General features: G+C 49.3%; 1 pseudogene; it reads right to left on the bottom strand.

Moving 5' to 3' along the window:
* Window positions 1-1435: 1435 nt before the first annotated feature.
* LOC141989727 (pepsin A-like) lies at window positions 1436-16269 on the bottom strand (annotated as a pseudogene).
* Between the last annotated feature and the right edge of the window lie 960 nt (window positions 16270-17229).

The raw sequence follows: 17229 nt of genomic DNA, 5'->3' as shown, positions 1-17229 counted from the left end.
TGCGCAGCCTCCTCTCTGGCTGCCTCTTTTTCTTTATCTTTTATCTCCAGGTCTTTCAGTTGCAGTCATCTCTGGTGCTCTCTCTCCTTTTCTGCAGACTGAAGGCTGAAAAGCTCCAAACTTGCAACGGCTTCACTGCTTTCACTCATTTTCCTGCTTTTCTGTTCCTACTTCCCTTTCCTGAAATAAGCAAACAGAAAATGACAAAACTGTGATCTCCTCCTGGCTGTTCTTAGCCACTGCACTTAAGACTCACTTAAAATCACAAATATCAGTGCTTAAAGTGTGAACTTCACTTGGAGTAACAAGCCGTACACACACCCTTGCTTGCTACGCCACTGTGATGTTCCCCTCTGGTGTTATCCAGACCAGTGATCTTCTAGGCCACTCCAATCCTTAACTCTGGGGGCCAGCCTTACCCTGCTCTGCTGTGAGAACCCCCACTCCTGGGCTGTTCACGCACAGCCTCTGGCATGTCAGCTGCTCCCAGCTACTTGCAAGCGAATGACACTAGCCAGTATCTCCAGTCCCAGACACAACCCTTGGAACCTCTGTCTTGCAGTGTCCAGTTATACCTGCTCGACACTGCAAGTTTGTCAATTTAACAAACAAATTGATATGTATCAGGCTTGTTATCCCAAGGGGAGCCTGTGACACACTGCAAACCAAACACACTGCTTCAGGTAGAATAAACAAACAAACATGCTCAGTGCATCATGAGTTTTCTGAAGACACCCAACATGACAAACTTTGCATTGGATACCACACAAACATTTTATAAAGATGGACATGGGGTGGAGGGTGTCCCCCTGAGGTACAGAGTGTCACATCTGGACCACGAGGAGCACATCGTCGGCATATGCCAACAGGGCCAGCTGCAATTCCATCTCCTGAAGCACCAACCCCGTCAACTTCTGGTGGAGGAGTCAGAGGAAGGGCTCGATCTCCAGAGTGTACAGCTGGCCTGACTTTGGGCATCTCTGATGCACCCCCCACCCAAAGCTGACCAGCTTGGTCAGGGTCTAGTTGAGCCTGACCAGACACTCCATGTCAGCGTACAGCACTGGGAGAAACCCCACAAACTGGGGCCTGAAGCCGAATGCCCACAGAGTGCCCAGCAGATAGCCAAGTTCCAGTCTGTCAAACGCCTTCTCCTGGTCCAGGGACAGGAGGGTGAATGACATCCCTACATCCCAGCTCCAAGAGGTCCCAGACCAAGTACAGATTATCAAAAATGGTATGGTCTGGTTGGGACGGACCACGTCCGCCAACACAGACCCCAGCTGGAGCGAGATGGCCTTCACTATGACTTTGTAGTCTGTGCTGAGGAGCAAGATTCCAAAGGTCACAGAGGTCCCCCTTCTTGGGTAGCAAGGTGAACATGGTTCCCCTGCATGACAGAGGGAGGACTCTGCTGTCATTGGAGTGGTAGAACTCAATTGATGGACATGAGACGGAGGGCTTCCGAGAACTCTGCCAGAGTGAAAGGCAACTCTAGCCAGTCCTGGTCACCCATGCTGACCGTCAGGAGTCCATTCCAGGACCCACTGCAAGCATCGGCGTCGGTCAGATCTGGGGAGGGCATCCCCAATCATAGGGGGCTGTGCATTTTTATTCCTCTGGACCATCTTACCAGCCGAGGGGGCTCCCCTCAAATGGTGGGGGAAGTTGCCATCCAGTGGCAGATCCTGGACTGGTGGTTGAGAGATTAGCCACTGGGAGACACGGGGGAGGTGGCAGGGGGACCAAAGAGTCAGTGGGAGGGGCTCCACACACAGTTTTTCCTGCCATGTTAGCAAGGGGCAGGGGGCTTCACTGGTGGAAGGAGAGGAAGGGAAAGAGAAGGTAAAAGCCTATCACTCTTCCCCACTAGGCTGCAGGCAGGGGAGGAGGGTGCCAATGGGATGGGAGCACAGGGGAGCTGATCAAGGAAAGGAAGAGGGTGCGCAAGTACTGAGGCAGGGCAGGGATACCGGCTCCTCCGGCTGGACTAGGAAGCGGAGGACTATGGTATCATGAAGGGGTGCAGTGAACAGGGGCAACAGAAAATGGAGCAGGGGCAAAAGCGCCAAGGAAGTGGGCATGGGCACACAGGGCAGATGGGCTGAGCCGGGGGGAGCAAGGGGAGATAGAGGAAAAAGGGGCGCATTCCTCCAGGTGTCCACCCAGTTTCACTGTTGTTCCATGAGGGAAATGCTCTGTGCATTACACGGACTGGCCACCCGGTGTCATTGTTGCTCCATCAGGGAAATGTTTTGTGCATTAGCCCGACTGGCCACCTGGTGTCACTGTTGCTTCATGAGGGAAATGGTTTGTGCATTCCCCCAAGTGGCCACCGGGTGTCACTGCTGCTCCATGGGGGAACAGCTCTGTGCATTCCCCCAACTGGCCTCCTGGTGTCACTGTTGCGTTTTGATAGTAATGCTTTGTGCATTACCCCAAGTGGCCAACTGGTGTCATTGTTGCTCCACAGGAGAAGTGCTCTGTGCATTACCCTGACTGGCCACATGGTGTCACTATTGCTCCATGAGAGAAATGCATTGTGCATTCCCCGGAGGTTCCACTGGGTGTCACTGCTTCACTGTGGGGGAAATGATTTGTGACTTACCTCAACTGGCCACCTGGTGTCACTGTTGATCCATCAGGGAAATGCTGTCTGTTTTACCCTGAGTGGCCAGCTGGTGTCACTGTTGCTCCACAGGAGAAGTGCTCTGTGCATTACTCTGACTGGCCACACGGTGTCACTATTGCTCCATGAGAGAAATGATTTTGCTTTCCCCTGACGTTCCACTGGAACAAGAAGGAGTCCGGTGGCACCTTAAAGACTAACAGATAGGTTAGTCCACTGGGTGTCACTGCTGCACTGTGGGGGAAATGATTGGTGCATTCCCCCAACTGGCCACCCAGTGTCACTGTTGCTCCATCAGGGAAACGCTTTGTGCTTTACCCTGCGTGGCCAGGCTGCAGCCTCTGCAGATGATGGGGCAAAAGCACTGGAAAAGGGTGTGCTGTCCCATGCTACAGCAAGCTCCTATTGTAAGTTAAGGTTTTTTGCTGGGGGTCCCATCCCAATACCTGGGGAAGAAGCGTTTGAACGCTGGTTGGAACATACCACTGAAAAGCTGCAGGAGTGGGCTGTACCAGATGCAGAAAAGCGAAGAGGTCTAGTAGAGAGCCTCAGGGGCCCAGCATTAGACGTGATTTGCACCCTGAAGCTCATTGACCCTGGGGTCGGTGTGAGGGACTGTCTAGAGGCCCTCGCTCACACCTTTGGGAGCACAGAGGGCTCTGAGGACAGTTACTGGAAGTTCCTTAATTCCCGACAGCAAAGGGGCGAGAAGGTTTCAGCCTATATACAGAGGCTGGAGAGACGGCTTCCGAGAGCTGTCCAGAGGGGAGCAGTAACTGCTGAGCAGATGGATCAGACCAGACTGGCTCAAACAGTAAGAGGATCTCAATGTCAGCACCTGATTCCACTTCATCTCTGGCTCATAGAAGGGCAGGAACCTCCCCCGAGTTACTCCCAGCTGATAAAAGAGGTCAGAGAGGAGGAGGAAAGGCAGGCTGCCAGTGAGTTTTGGGAAGCCCAACTGTCTGAGCCAGCCATTACAGCACCCCTACGAACAGCCACTCTACTGATGTGAGCACCAGAGAGGAACTTGCCCAACAAATGCAGGTCCTGACAGAACAGACAGCTGAGCTGCAAAGCACCACTGAGCGAATTAAGACTTCCAGGCATAAGGAGCCGCCAGTTGTAGCGATGGAGAAGTCAGCATTTAGAGCCACCATCCCCCCTGGGCAAAGGGGGAAAGGACAATTCTTCTGCTACTGATGTGGTCAGGATGGGCACAGTGCTGCCAAGTGCTGTAATGAAGAAAATCCCTCCTTAGTGTATGGAAAGCTGAGGATCAGTGGGGAGGGGTCAAGGAACTGCCGAACTGTCTGGGGAAGGGGGCCGCTCAGATCCAAAGGACTTGAAGGCTCCCCTAGAAGAGACTGTCCAGCTGGGATCCCCGCAGGACTGATAGGGCCTCGAGCGGAGCTCACGGTGTTAAGGAAAAGTTAGCACATGTGACTCCATTTTGGTTTGGGACCCACCATTGTTTAAATGCCAGCATATCATACACCAGGAGGAGTAATCCTTAGATACTGAATCCATGTGAAAATCCTCCTCCTTGTCTCCAGCCTGCCTTGATTTGCAATATCTGGTTTTTGTCAGTCTCTAACTCCCTGTCTCTTGGCCTTGATGTGAGGCCTCCCATCCTGATAATAAAAGTTACTGATGCATGGCTTTAGGACCATGCTGTGTAATTAACATACTGGTATAGCACGAGGAATGCACCAAGCAGGGATAGGTGGTAGATAAGACAAGGGTTTGTTTATTGGCTAAGGTTTCCGATGCACGAGGGCAACATGCTTTGCTAAAAAGTATATAACCTTTGTATAATTTGCAGTCAGGGTCCCCTCCTGGCTAGCAGGGGGGCACCACGCTCGAGCGTAATAAACTGTGTCTTTTGGGAACTCTGCAGTTGTGGACTTTATTTCTGTGCCTCAGCCTAGATTCGAACTGTGCGTGTCCTATCAGGTGTAATTCGTAGCACTTGTGTGCGTGTCCTACCAGGTATAATTCGCAGCAGTTGTATGCGTGTCCTACAAGGTGTAATTCGTAACAACGGTGAGGACTGAAGGGTTGGAGTGTAAGGCAGTGCTCCACATTGGATCTCAAGTGACGATTATATTTCACTCATTCTACCAACAGATGCTTAGGCACCTGCCTATACAGCCACTGACAGGACTTTGTCTGTGTGGCCTCAGCATGGATGAATACCCCTGCCCAGGGTACATCATCGGGCACCTGGAATTCCCAGAGGAGGTTGCTGGGGTAAGACAAGAGGTAGACTCCACTGCATTAATGTGCCCTGACCCTAAGGGAATCTCTGATGTGTCTGTGCTGACGGGGACCAACTCCAGTCTCTTCAAGGTACTCGCGGATTACTGCAGACAATGGGCTAGGGACCAATATCTAAATACTCTGATGATCTAGACGCTTTGTGCTGAAGCCTATAGAAAAATTTAGGGCACTAAAAAGGAGACGTCTGAGTTACCAATGGGGGCACTGAGGTACGTGGGCACGACCCCCTTAGTAGTGCCTGCAAGGACGGAGCGAGAAGTGCTTGTCATGAGAACCGGGCTGAAAGGCAGTAGAGGGGCATTGGCAATGGTAGGGCAGCCGGCTGAGGGACGGCTCCCGGAAGGAGTGTTGGTCCCCAGTGGAGTCATAACCCTACCTGCCAGAGCCCAGGAAAAGGTGATTATGCTGATTGCTAATGTAACAAGTCATGATGTTGTTGTGACACAAGGGCAGAAACTAGCAGATCTCTTTGACCCTGAATCCATTGTAAGACCCCAGTGTGAAACTGAAGTTTCAGTGATAGATCCTGCAAAGTTTGACTCTGGAGATTCCCCATGGTCTGAGGAGTGGAAGGATCGCCTGAGGAAGAAGCTTTGTGAAAGATCCAAGGTGTTCTCACTGCATGAGTGGGACGTGGGATGTGCAAAAGGAGTAGAGCACAACATCAGACCACATGACTCCTGACCCTTCAGGGAGAGCTCTGGGAGGTTGCTCTTTCCGAGAAGGAAGACGTGCGTGAAGGTTGCATCAAGAGTTGATTGCAAATGGCATCATTACAGAGTCCCACAGCCCATACCGCCTCACCCATTTTGGTGGTTCATAAAAAGAATGGGAAAAGCTGGATGTGTATCGACTACTGCACTCTAAACAGCCGTACTGTGGTTGACCAGTACACCATGTCTCGAGTACAAGATGCCTTAGACTGTTTGCTGGGAAGTCAGTGGTTCTCAGTGCTGGATCTTCGAAGTGAACACTACCAGATTCCTCTGGGAGCAAAAGATAAGGAGAAGACAGCCTTTAGGGTTTTATCAGTTTGAACGCATGCCTCAAGGGATTTCTGGGGCACCTGCCACATTTCAACATCTTACGGAGAAAGCTGTGGGAGACATGAACTTACTGCAAGTCTTGCTTTATTTGGATGATCTGATTGTATTTGGAAGAACCTTAGAGGAGCACGAGAAAGACTTCTTAAAGTAATTCACAGGTTGGAGGCCTATGGACTGAAGCTTTCCATTGATAAGTGCCAGTTCTGCAGAACATCAGTGAATTACGTGGGTCACATTGTGTCCCAAGTGTTATGCTTATAAGAAGCACACAGGATCTTTTTCAGTGGAAAAAGGCAATATGCTGCATTTATTGGAAATACAATAATTAGCATATGCATTCAATCACACCACACACACACTGTCCTGCCAATCGATGTTATAGTTACCAGTCCAGAGTCCAGATCAATCTAGAGGCCAGCTAGGTTGATCACAGGTAGGGAGGAGCCGGGTTCTGTCGGTCACGACACGATGCTCTGGGGAAGCATCTGGGGAAATCTTGGCAGGACGAACACAAAGTTTCATGGGAAGGCACCCTGTTCATATAGTGATTTTCCTTCATTGGGACCAATGAGTTTTGCACTGTCATGCTGTAATCAATTATTGTTCGACCAGTGCTTATTTTCTTAAATTGTCCTTCTTATCCTTTATCTTGTTCTTTCATCCCCTGATGACAGATAAAATCTCACTCTCAGAGATGCAATATGCTTCTTTCACAGACTGGACTCCTTCCTAGTCTGGGTCTAGCAATCACTCCCACCCCCGTAGTTACTGTCCTTTTTTCCAGTTTCTTTCAAGCATCTCTTGGGGGTGGAGAGGCCATCTCTTAAGCCAGTTGAAGAGAAAATGGAGAGGCTTCCAGGGCCTTTTATATTCTCTCTCTCTTGTGAGTGGAAACCCCTTTGTCCTTCTGTGCAAAGTCACAGCAACAAAATGGAGTTTGTAGCCACCTGGGCAAGTCCCATGTCTATGAATGATTCAGCTTTTTGCAGGCCGACGCCATTGTTTACTGTTAGTTTGAACATTCCCAGGAAAGCTCAGATGTGGATTGGCATCTCCTAAAGTCCATTGTCAGTTAAATGTTTCTTCATTGGACACTTACTGAGAATAGTCCTTTCTCAAGAAGCTGACAAAATGCTTCACTGAGGCTACTTAGAATCAAACACATTGAGATACCAAAAGAAAAGGAGGACTTGTGGCACCTTAGAGACTAACAAATTTATTTTGAGCATAAGCTTTCGTTAGCTACAGCTCACTTCATTGGATGCTCCTGCTCAAATAAATTTGTTAGTCTCTAAGGTGCCACAAGTCCTCCTTTTCTTTTTGCGGATACAGACTAACACGGCTCCTACTCTGAAACCTGTCATTGAGATACAGGTACATAGCCAATATTCATAACTTCAAATACAAAAATGATCCACACATACAGACAGCATAATCATGACCAGCAAACTACAACCTTTCCATAGACACCCCACTTGACCTCTTCTGTACAAGACGTGGTGCAACCATAGGACCCTGGTTGCAACAATGATTTATAGGCCCTGTCAAAGACAACGTAGTACTGGTGGATGAAGATGTCTCCGAGGATCCAGAGCTCTCCGGAGGAGGTGGGGACGTTGATGCCTTCAAAGCCGGGAGAGCAAGAGCCTGAGTTCTGCACCAGGAAAAATGGGACAGGGCTTGTTGGGCTGGAACTCCACTGACTCCCTGTATGTTGGGCTGGAATCTCGGAGCTCCCAAGCTAAGCTGCATGAGGCTGGGGCAGGCATGGATAGGAGACAGGCAGTGAGTCGAGTTTAGGTGTCAGTACCGACCCAATGCCTCAGCCAGCTGCTAGGGGTAGCTGCCTTTCAGATGGGATATACAGTGATCCCTCTGGGCCCAAGGTGCTTGAAGGAATTGCCCGGTGCTCAGTTCTAACTGCTTCTGCAGAACAGCACATGGACCTCTGCAGCCCCGCCCCTAGACTTCCTGTCCAGGATGCTAACCTCCTCCTTTCCCAGCCAGGACTCAATCACAACACCACTTAAACAGCACTCACAGAATTCTCCATTCCATATACTTATAACCAACCACTAGTAACGCTCAATTGATTTCCGAGGTGCCCTTCTTTCTAGCTAGGACCTGCCGATCTCCCTGGATGTGTCCGTGCTACTGCTGTCAGGAGGCAGTCAGTTCATTTGCTCCATGGTGGTATGTCCTGGGACTCGCTTGTCTCCACCTGCTGTATTTGTTTGCTAACTGAGACTGTCTCAGGCCAAGCGGCCAACCCAGCGCCCCCCTTCCTCCCTTCTGGATGTTGGAGAAGGTGTCACCTCTTCCTCCTCAGTATGTGTCCGTCTTGGGTGACCGCCTCATACAACCTCAGGGGAGCCTCACGTGACCTCACCGCTGTTGGTGGCCATTGATTTCTATTACAGATGCGTCCTGCATCATGTCCATGATTTGGTGGAAGCTCCTGGGATCCCAAATCATCTGGCTTCTTTTTAGTTGTCTCTGTCTCTCTTTATTCTTCTGCAAATCCCCAGTTCCTGGGACAGCAGATTCTGTCGTTGCAGGCGTTCTACTTGTCAGCATTCTGTTAAACCACATGTCTGCAGGTAGCAACCCATGTTCATTGGTGCCTTCCTGTAACTGAACTGTGCTAAGCATGGCTCAGAGTCTGACTTCTCAGCCCTTTGTTATTTTAACGCTATTTTTAACTTCAGCGTCCTATTGCATGTGGGATAATGGGGACTAGCGTGGTTTTTACAGGGTGTGCCATGCCTCCAAACTTTATACTGACTCTCTGGGAGTGCCCCTTAAAGTACTGGGCCCTAGGTCCCCAATTTTTCAAGGGCAAGCCCCATGGTTCCAATACTCCAAGACCAGGCCCTCTGTGGATTCAGCCCCTGTGATCCAATACTCCAGGATTCAGCCCCTGTGATTTTCAGCAGGGTTCTCCGGTGAGTCCAAATGAGTGAGATTTTACCCCTTTGGGAGCAATGTGACCATTAGAGATTTGCTGTGCTGCCTTTTCAAAACAATCCAGCATTCATTAGTCACCTGGAATCCAGGGCTGAGGAGTCCGTAGATTAGCCTAGGACAGCACAATTTAACTCTAAATCTGTGTTGGTGGAATCACCTGCCCCCTCTTCCATAGCCTCGTGGATGTAATCTCTGCGAACTCGGAGCAGCCTGCTTAGCAGTCTGCCCCGCCTCCCTTTGCAGTTCCACTGTGGTCACATGTTCCGCTTCTCTTGGCTGCCAGTCAGTGCCCAGTTGTTGGCCTTCCATGATCTCCGCAGGGCACTCCATTGCTATGCGGTCAGTTCCTGAGAGTTCATTCATGCCAACCTGGGCAGGCTTCTGTGACCAGCAGCCATCTCTTATTCCCCCTCTTTCCAAGAAGAAATTAACTCCTCCAGACCCACTGCCTAGCAATACAAAGTAAGTAGGGGAAACTGAGTCATGCATATTTTTCCTATAAATATTACAGACATTTCCATATTCTCCACACGTCTAACCCAAACTTCACCGCAAACTGCTGAAACTCATGCCTGCTCAACTGAAGCCCGCTGTCAGACATCACGATGGCAGGTGTGGCTCAGAGTTATGATTCACGAAAATAGAGATGCGCAATCAACTGTTTAGCTGTAGTACCTTTTAGTGTGGCTGCCTCAGGGAAGTGAGACTAGTAGTTTAGGACAAATCCATAGTCTTTTTTTTCCAGCCAATGTAGACAAATTTCTACTCCAGGGGGAAAATTTTTTCTGCCACTAACATAGGATTTTGCTTGACTACGCCTGTATTTTTGGCATATACGACAAGCCTTGACGGTTCCTCAATGTTGCTGTTCTTTTGAGGCCAGTGTAAAATGTCTCTGACCCTTCACTTAGATTTTTCAATCATGAAATGACCTTCAAGTCTCCTTTTTAACATATGTTTCTGCAGTAGCTCAGAGATCACCGTCCTGGTGCCTTTGAACAAAATCCCATCTAGGACTGAGAGCTTCCCCCTGAACTGGTGAGAGGGGCTGGGAAGGTGTGGTCACGGTCACTTGGTGCTAATAGCCTTAACCACTTTCTGCAGCATCTCGTCCTAAGCAGTAACTCTGGCAATCGCAATGCACGTTTTGTCTGAGGCTGGACTGGCTTTTTAATCAAACTGACATGTATCATAGAATATCAGGGTTGGAAGGGACCCCAGAAGGTCATCTAGTCCAACCCCCTGCTCGAAGCAGGACCAATTCCCAGTTAAATCATCCCAGCCAGGGCTTTGTCAAGCCTGACCTTAAAAACCTCTAAGGAAGGAGATTCTATGTAGAACAGCTCTGGACTTTGCTCCACTGCTGTCTTGTCAAATGCTCTAGGGAGCATGTTTGAGACCGCCAAATCTCCCCCAGGTTCGTATTCGATTTGCAAATCCTGTCTTTCCAGCTGAAAAAGTAATCTTTGTATTCCTGGGGGTGGTGGGATGGTTCCCAGGCCCCTTTTGGCAATGGCAATAAGTGGTTTCTGGTCAGTTTCAGCGAACACTGGCCTCCATAAATAAAGACATGAAACTCTTTACACCAGTGGACAAAAATCCAAAGTCTCCTCCTCTCTTTGAGCGTATGAACACTCCGGTTTTGTTTGTGCCCGTGATGCATAAGCCACTGATCTCCCGTTCTGACCATCCTGCTGTAGGAGGACTGTGCGAATATCTTCTTCAGAGATGTCCATGGACAACTGAGTTTTGAGCTTACTGTCAGAGTTTCACAGGACGGGGGCCTTTTTAACCCCTTCATTGTCTCAAACTCTCTATGAAGATTTGCACCCCAGGTGCATAGCATGTCTTTGCACAGTAATGCTCTCAGCTGGCTTGTTTGAGCTGTTAGCTTGGGCACAAATTTCCGTAGACAGTTCACTGTTCCAAGGAATCATTGTACCCTTCCTTGTATGTTGGGGCAGGCATGTTGATGATGATCTCACCCTCACCATGATCCACCTGTGTCCCTTGCTAGACTAACTTCTCGCCCAGTGACATTGTTTCCATTACACAGAATTTAGATGCTTGTTTATTTTAGCTTTAGCTCAGCAGCTCTGGCTCTTTCCCAGCTGCTTGGAGCCTCTGGTCATGATGTTCTGCTGGTTTTCTCCAGATCAGAACATCGCCTGCGTAAACCATGGCACCCTCTGTACCATCAACAGCGTGTTGTATTTTCCAGTGAAACACAGCGGGTGCTGAATCATAGAATCATAGAATATCAGGGTTGGAAGGGACCTCAGGAGGTCATCTAGTCCAACCCCCTGCTCAAAACAGGACCGATCCCCAATTAAATCATCCCAGCCGGGGCTTTGTCAAGCCTGACCTTAAAAACTTCTTAGGAAGGAGATTCCACCACCTCCCCAGGTAACGCATTCCAGTGTTTCACCACCCTCCTAGTGAAAAAGTTTTTCCTAATATCCAACCTAAATCTCCCCCACTGCAACTTGAGACCATTACTCCTTGTTCTGTCATCTGCTACCACTGGTAGCCAGGTGTCCATCTGTGGAAATGGTGTCTCCCATAGGGGATGCTGAAGGAGAACAAACATGTACTCTGTCCTTCTCAGGGCACCAGCCAGAATCCTGCTGTGATGCACTCTCTCAGCCTCTGTCTTAGTGTGAGGGGAGCTTTCCTTGGCATGTGAATTGTGGGGCAGTTGGGCTCTTTCAGCTCTATTCTGTACTCTGCTGAAAGCTTCTCCATCCCCTGGAAGATGTCCTCAAACCCTTTGCACCCTCTTGATGAGACCAGGGGCTTGACACACTTAACCCAGTAATGAGTGTGCTTTTCCCTGGTACTATTCCACATTGTAGCTTTCCCAATTTACCCATATGTCTAGTTCACATACTCCTTGTTGGGGATAAGCTCACTGCTATAAGCCCTGAGTTTACCTGTGGCTTTTCTTTTAGTGTCGATAACACTATTTGTGGCAACTCATCAGCTTGTGCACCAGTATCCAACGTAACATTAATAAACCTCCCATTTGCTTTCCATCTGTGACAGCCAGGTCATCTTTTGCTGCAATGGTAGCCATTGCTCCTATGAAACATATAGCTGAGCTCGTGGTACTGTCGTCGTCCTCTTTGTCCAGGCTGCGCGCACTCTGCCGGTGCTGGAAAACTCTTGCAAAGCGATGGAATTAATGGTGGTTCTTGTATCTCTTCTGATATGCCAGGCATTGCCTGAACTTCTGCTGGTGCTGTTCTTCCCTAATTCTGCCTGAGCTCGTGTGCCTTTCTGCCTTAGTATCTGGGGGTAGGCGTGTTAGTCTGTATCCACAAAAATTGAAGAAGTAGTTTTTTACCCATGAAAGCTTATGCCCAAATAAATCTGTTAGTCTTTAAGGTGCCACTGGACTCCTTGTTGTTTCTGCCTTAGGTTTCCTATTAGAGAGACAGGGTGGGGGAGGTAATATCTTTTATTGGACCAGCTTCTGCTGGGGGAAGAGAGAAACTTTCGAGCTACACAGAGCTCTTCTTTGGGTTTCCTACAACATTTTGGATTCTCAATCAGGCCTGCAGCATCAGAGCTCTGTCCATCCTCCATGAGTGCGTGGACTTGGAGCGCTTTGTGAAGGGTTGATTCTGGGTCTCCTCGCTTTGTTCCGCATTCCAGTCACAGTGTGCTCTCTTCTCAGGGACTTGGTTAGTCCCCGCTCTGCCCCCTAAAAAAACCTGCAAAATTGGCTCACCAGCCCTGGATCAGGAACAAATTCTACTCTAGTTTCACTTTCCTTCTGGAACCTCAGGTTAAACTCTCATAAGTTTCAGTTTTATGCAGAGTGCAGTACTCCTTACATTTTTGTAAAACAGTTTCATAGTTAGTCTGACTTAACTGAAATTTTAGAGACACGTGCACCAGAACCTGCTCTGGTCAGAAATAAGGCTACCTCTGATTGCCTCCCTTTTCACTGGCACCCATTGCTTGCAGACACAATGCAAGGCCCTGTTTAAATCTCTTCCACTTGTCTTCCATATTTCCAGCCTGCTTCAGCTCTGGTGGAATTTTGAGCTGCTCCATTTCTCCACTCAAGGTATTTTCTTGAATTGCTATTTAATCCTGGTACCATAGGGCGTTCAGGAATCACTCTGGGCTCCAGGTGCTTAAGGGAGATCCTCTTTGTTGAGCGACCCCATTTCAACTGTCTCTGCCGAACAGAGCATGGGGGAATCAGCAGTGCTCCTCCGTCCGCCGTTCTGTCTAGGAAACTAAACCACTTGGAGATATAGTTCCCAGCTCCACACCAACCACTTCTCCTCCTTCGAAATCCCTTGGTAAGACAGAAGGTGCTCTCCCCACTGGCCTGGGCAAATTCTAACGGGAGCAATTATATTCTGCTCCCCTAACCCCCCCCTGTGATTATGATTGGACTGGGGCTTCTTCTCTGCCTTTCCTCGCCTTTTGAAACAACTCACCAGTTCCACACCAGAGAGGGGAAAATTTCTGTCTGGGGGGGAAGACGACTCATTCTTGAATCCCACTTGCCCAAGCCCTAGAGCGCGAGGCAGTGAACTCTCTTGAGCTAGCCTCCTAGCTGGGGTAGCTGCTCATTTAACCCCTCTCCTATCCCAGTAAGCCCCCTGGCATGGTGATTTCCTGGTGCAGCCAGCTCTACAGGCTGCCTGTGCAGTCCCTTTGGGGGAGAGCTCTTTGCCCCTCCCCCCATGCTAAGGACAGACTCTGTGCTGCATTTCAGTGATGGTCCTGCAGCCTCAGGCACAAGCCCTTGCTGAGAGGCCCCGACGCAGATACTTACCTGGCGGATGTAGGCGGTGGCGGGCAGAGGGAACCTGATGCCATTGATAGTGAAGATGATGTCGGGCAGGGTGTGCTTGGTGCTGCAGCTGATCTGTAGGGAGAAAGGCAACATCCAGGAGCCAGGTTAGTCACGGCTTCAGCACTCAACTCTCCAACAAGGGAAAGCTGCATGTGATTAGCAGTGGGATCTAAATGAGCTGGGTCACTGCCTGACTGGGTCCTCTGCAGGGATTGAACCTCTGGCTCTGAAAGCCTGAGGCTCTGCAGATTGAACCAAAGGACCAATGTTGTCAGCTCAGACGGTCCCGGATTCTATATTTGGCCTGGCCACATTCTGAGGACGGTGACGTCCCCTGTGTTCCTGTGGGTTACCAGTGGGTGGAAGCACCAGGGAATCTGCAGAGTGACCCAGCTTATCCCTATGCTGGCTGGGTGCAGCCTGTGGGCAGTGGCACTGGAATCAGGGGTTCGGCCACACACGTGTGTAGCAGATGCCCCTAGAAACACCCATCCCTCCTCCCTGACCTGACCAGGTTGCTAGAGTCCCTGCGGGCACCAACGTAGTGCAGGATTTTGGAGATGGCCGTGGGGGCCCCCGCCAGCACAGAAGTGCCAGTGTCGACAATAGCCTGCCAGCCATTACCGCAAGAGATAAGGTGGCCATTCATGGTGATGCTGGAAGAGAGAGAGAGTCAGGGGAATTGTCCCCAGGAACGCTCCCGATCTCATCCCCACTCGGCCCACGAGCAGCCAGGGACAAACCTGCGGGGTGGAGCTGCCCCACTACCCCTTTGCTATGACTACCAAGAACTTTGCTCTGATGTCTCATCCTAGACTTTTTCTTCCGTGGCTACTGCCCGTCGCTCCTTATGCTACAGCCTTCTGGGACTGACGGTCCCAGCTACCCTGCCCTTCCCATACTGCGAAACAGAGCTGGACAGATGGGAGGGGGTGCTGGTATGAACAAAGTTGAGAATCACTGACCTGACCTAACCTAGCAGGGGAGTCCCATTCCTATGGCTCCATGGAAGGTGTTTTTGTGGCTCCCTTGTCTCTCATTTTGTCTAGACTCTGAAAGTTGAGCTTCCCCTGGCTCCGATGTACAATTCATTAACATTTGACCTGTCTTCCAATAGCCCCCAGGTGGAATGGCCAAGGGGTGGGCAATACCTGTCCATGGTGATTTCCCAGTAGGAGAGAGGGATCCAGTTCAGGCTCCCAGAGTAGTAAGATGAGTCGATGCCACTGAACATCACGAGAAGGGAGTCAGGGAAGATGCATGAATTATTGGCTAACGAGAGAATGAGAAACACTTCAATGGAGGAGAGAGTCAGACTGGTGCATTTCACATCATGCAACACCCTTCCTCCACCATGAGGTAGGACAGTGGTGCACCATGGGCAGTGTAGTCTGACCAGGGACTCCAGCCTATACAGGAGACTGGGAGCATGAGACACCCCCATTCAAACTCCCACCAAGCACCAGGGCAATATTTCCAAACTGAATTATTTCAGTTTTTGATTTTTTGCTGGAAAATAGAAATTTTCTTGGGCGGGGGGGACCCATTTTCCAATCATAGCAAGTAACTAGATTCTTCCTAATGTTAATTTCCCCTGCAGTTGTTATTAGAGATATCATCATTCACTTCTGCTCCCCAAAACATATGGCACTAGCACAGAATGGCTGCCACGTTCCACCCCAGAGGTGGCTGTGTTTGGGAATTCCGATGCAAACATCGCAGGGATCGCTCTGTGAGAGGCGGTATAGGAATGTGAATCTTGCTGTAGAGAGATGGGCTGTTTCCAGCCCTGACTTATGAGCTCAGGTAGAGAGAGAAGAGGTCCTGGGGCACCAAACCCTCGTTCATCATGTTGTCAAAGACAGGTGTGGCTCCAGAGGAGGAGATGCTGGAGAAGGCCAGACCCAGGATCCCATCGTAGGAGGCAAAGTAGCTTAAGTAGCTGGGTTCGGTCTTGCTCAGACCAAAGATCTGGTTGGTGTCCACAATGCCTCTGACCTAGGGGGAGGGATGGGGAGAATCAGATGCATCTTATGTAATAATATTGGGGTTCATTAAACAACAAACCAGTGAATGAGAAAGGATAAAACCTTTAATAAAACAAACTAGGGAGCTTCTGTGGTGAACTGCTGTACACAGGGACACAGTGTCCTCCACCCCAGTTTCCAGGGCACATCTCTAAATTCCTGTGTTCATAATACTGTCCCTTATGGGGGAGCATCTCTTAATGACAATCTTCCACAAACATATCTCTACATCTTCCCCCTTAAAAAACAACAACAAAAACCCAGTAGTTCTTATATACGAATATATAGCTAACAACTATCTAATAACACACACATTAAATTCTCAACCCATCTAGCGTGTTTCCATAAACCCAGTGTGTCAACAATCTAGAGAGGAGAGGTTACCAGCACATCACTCTGGAGTGAATCTTTACCATTCACTTTCCTCAGTAGCCTTTCTCCAGGCAGGTTAGCAAGTCTCAGGTCTTTCAGGGGGCAGAGCGGGGGCCGAGCACCCATGGGAAAGAGGGGAAATCGGCGCCTATGCTCTGGTTTCGTAGTGGGAGTCACCATTCTGGAAAGTGCATCTGCAGTGAACATGAATTTACCGGGTGTGTAGGTCACAACCACATCATGCTTTTACAGCTTTATCATCATTCTTTGAATCCTTAAGGTACAGTCATTTAGTGGTTTGTTAAATAACGCTATCAGGGGCTTGTGGTCCATTTCAGCTTCCACTGTCTGGCCACAAATATACTGATTGAGCCTGTCACAGGCCAACAATATTCCTAAAAGCTCCTCCTCAATCTGTGCATATCTGGTTTCTGCCTCAGACAGTGATTTGGATGCATATGCCACTGGTTGCCAACAATCCTTATGCTTCCGTAAAATCACTGCACCTACGCCAGACTGTGAAGCTTCTGCTGAGATTTAAATAGGCCTTCCTGGTGCATAGAACGTCAACACTGTCTCTTTTATCAGTTGTTGTTTTAAACCTTCCCATGATGCCTCCTGTTCTGCACCCCAACACCATTCAATTTTGTTCTCTAGGAGCGTTCTCTAAGCTGCTGCTTTGGTAGATAGATTACGGATGAATTTTCCAAAATACTTAACCATTCCCAGGAACCGTTGGACATCTTTCTTTGACTGCAGATGTGGCATCATTTCAGTGGCTGAAATCTTCATCTAATCAGGTTGTACACCTTTGTTGGAAATAATGTCCCCAACAAAAGTCAGTTCTGTAACCCTTAAAACACATTCCTCCCTGTCAGCGGCATATTATCACCTACGCCGACAAGGCCTAGGCCTAGGGTGGCAAATTTGCAGGGTCGGCAAATTTTTAATAGCAGCATTTTTATAATCGTGGCATCAGCGCCGTGCGCCGCAATTCTACCAATCACAGCGCGCATTGAAACCACCCATGATGGAGCGACGCCCTTTAGTAAAGAACATGCTCACGACAATCCTAAGCATTAACAA

Source organism: Natator depressus, chromosome 6 (assembly GCF_965152275.1).
Source record: "Natator depressus isolate rNatDep1 chromosome 6, rNatDep2.hap1, whole genome shotgun sequence".
In the NCBI taxonomy this organism is placed as follows: Eukaryota; Metazoa; Chordata; order Testudines; family Cheloniidae; genus Natator; species Natator depressus.
The sequence above is the reverse complement of the archived record's forward strand: the minus strand, read 5'-3'. Positions and strand labels throughout refer to the sequence as shown.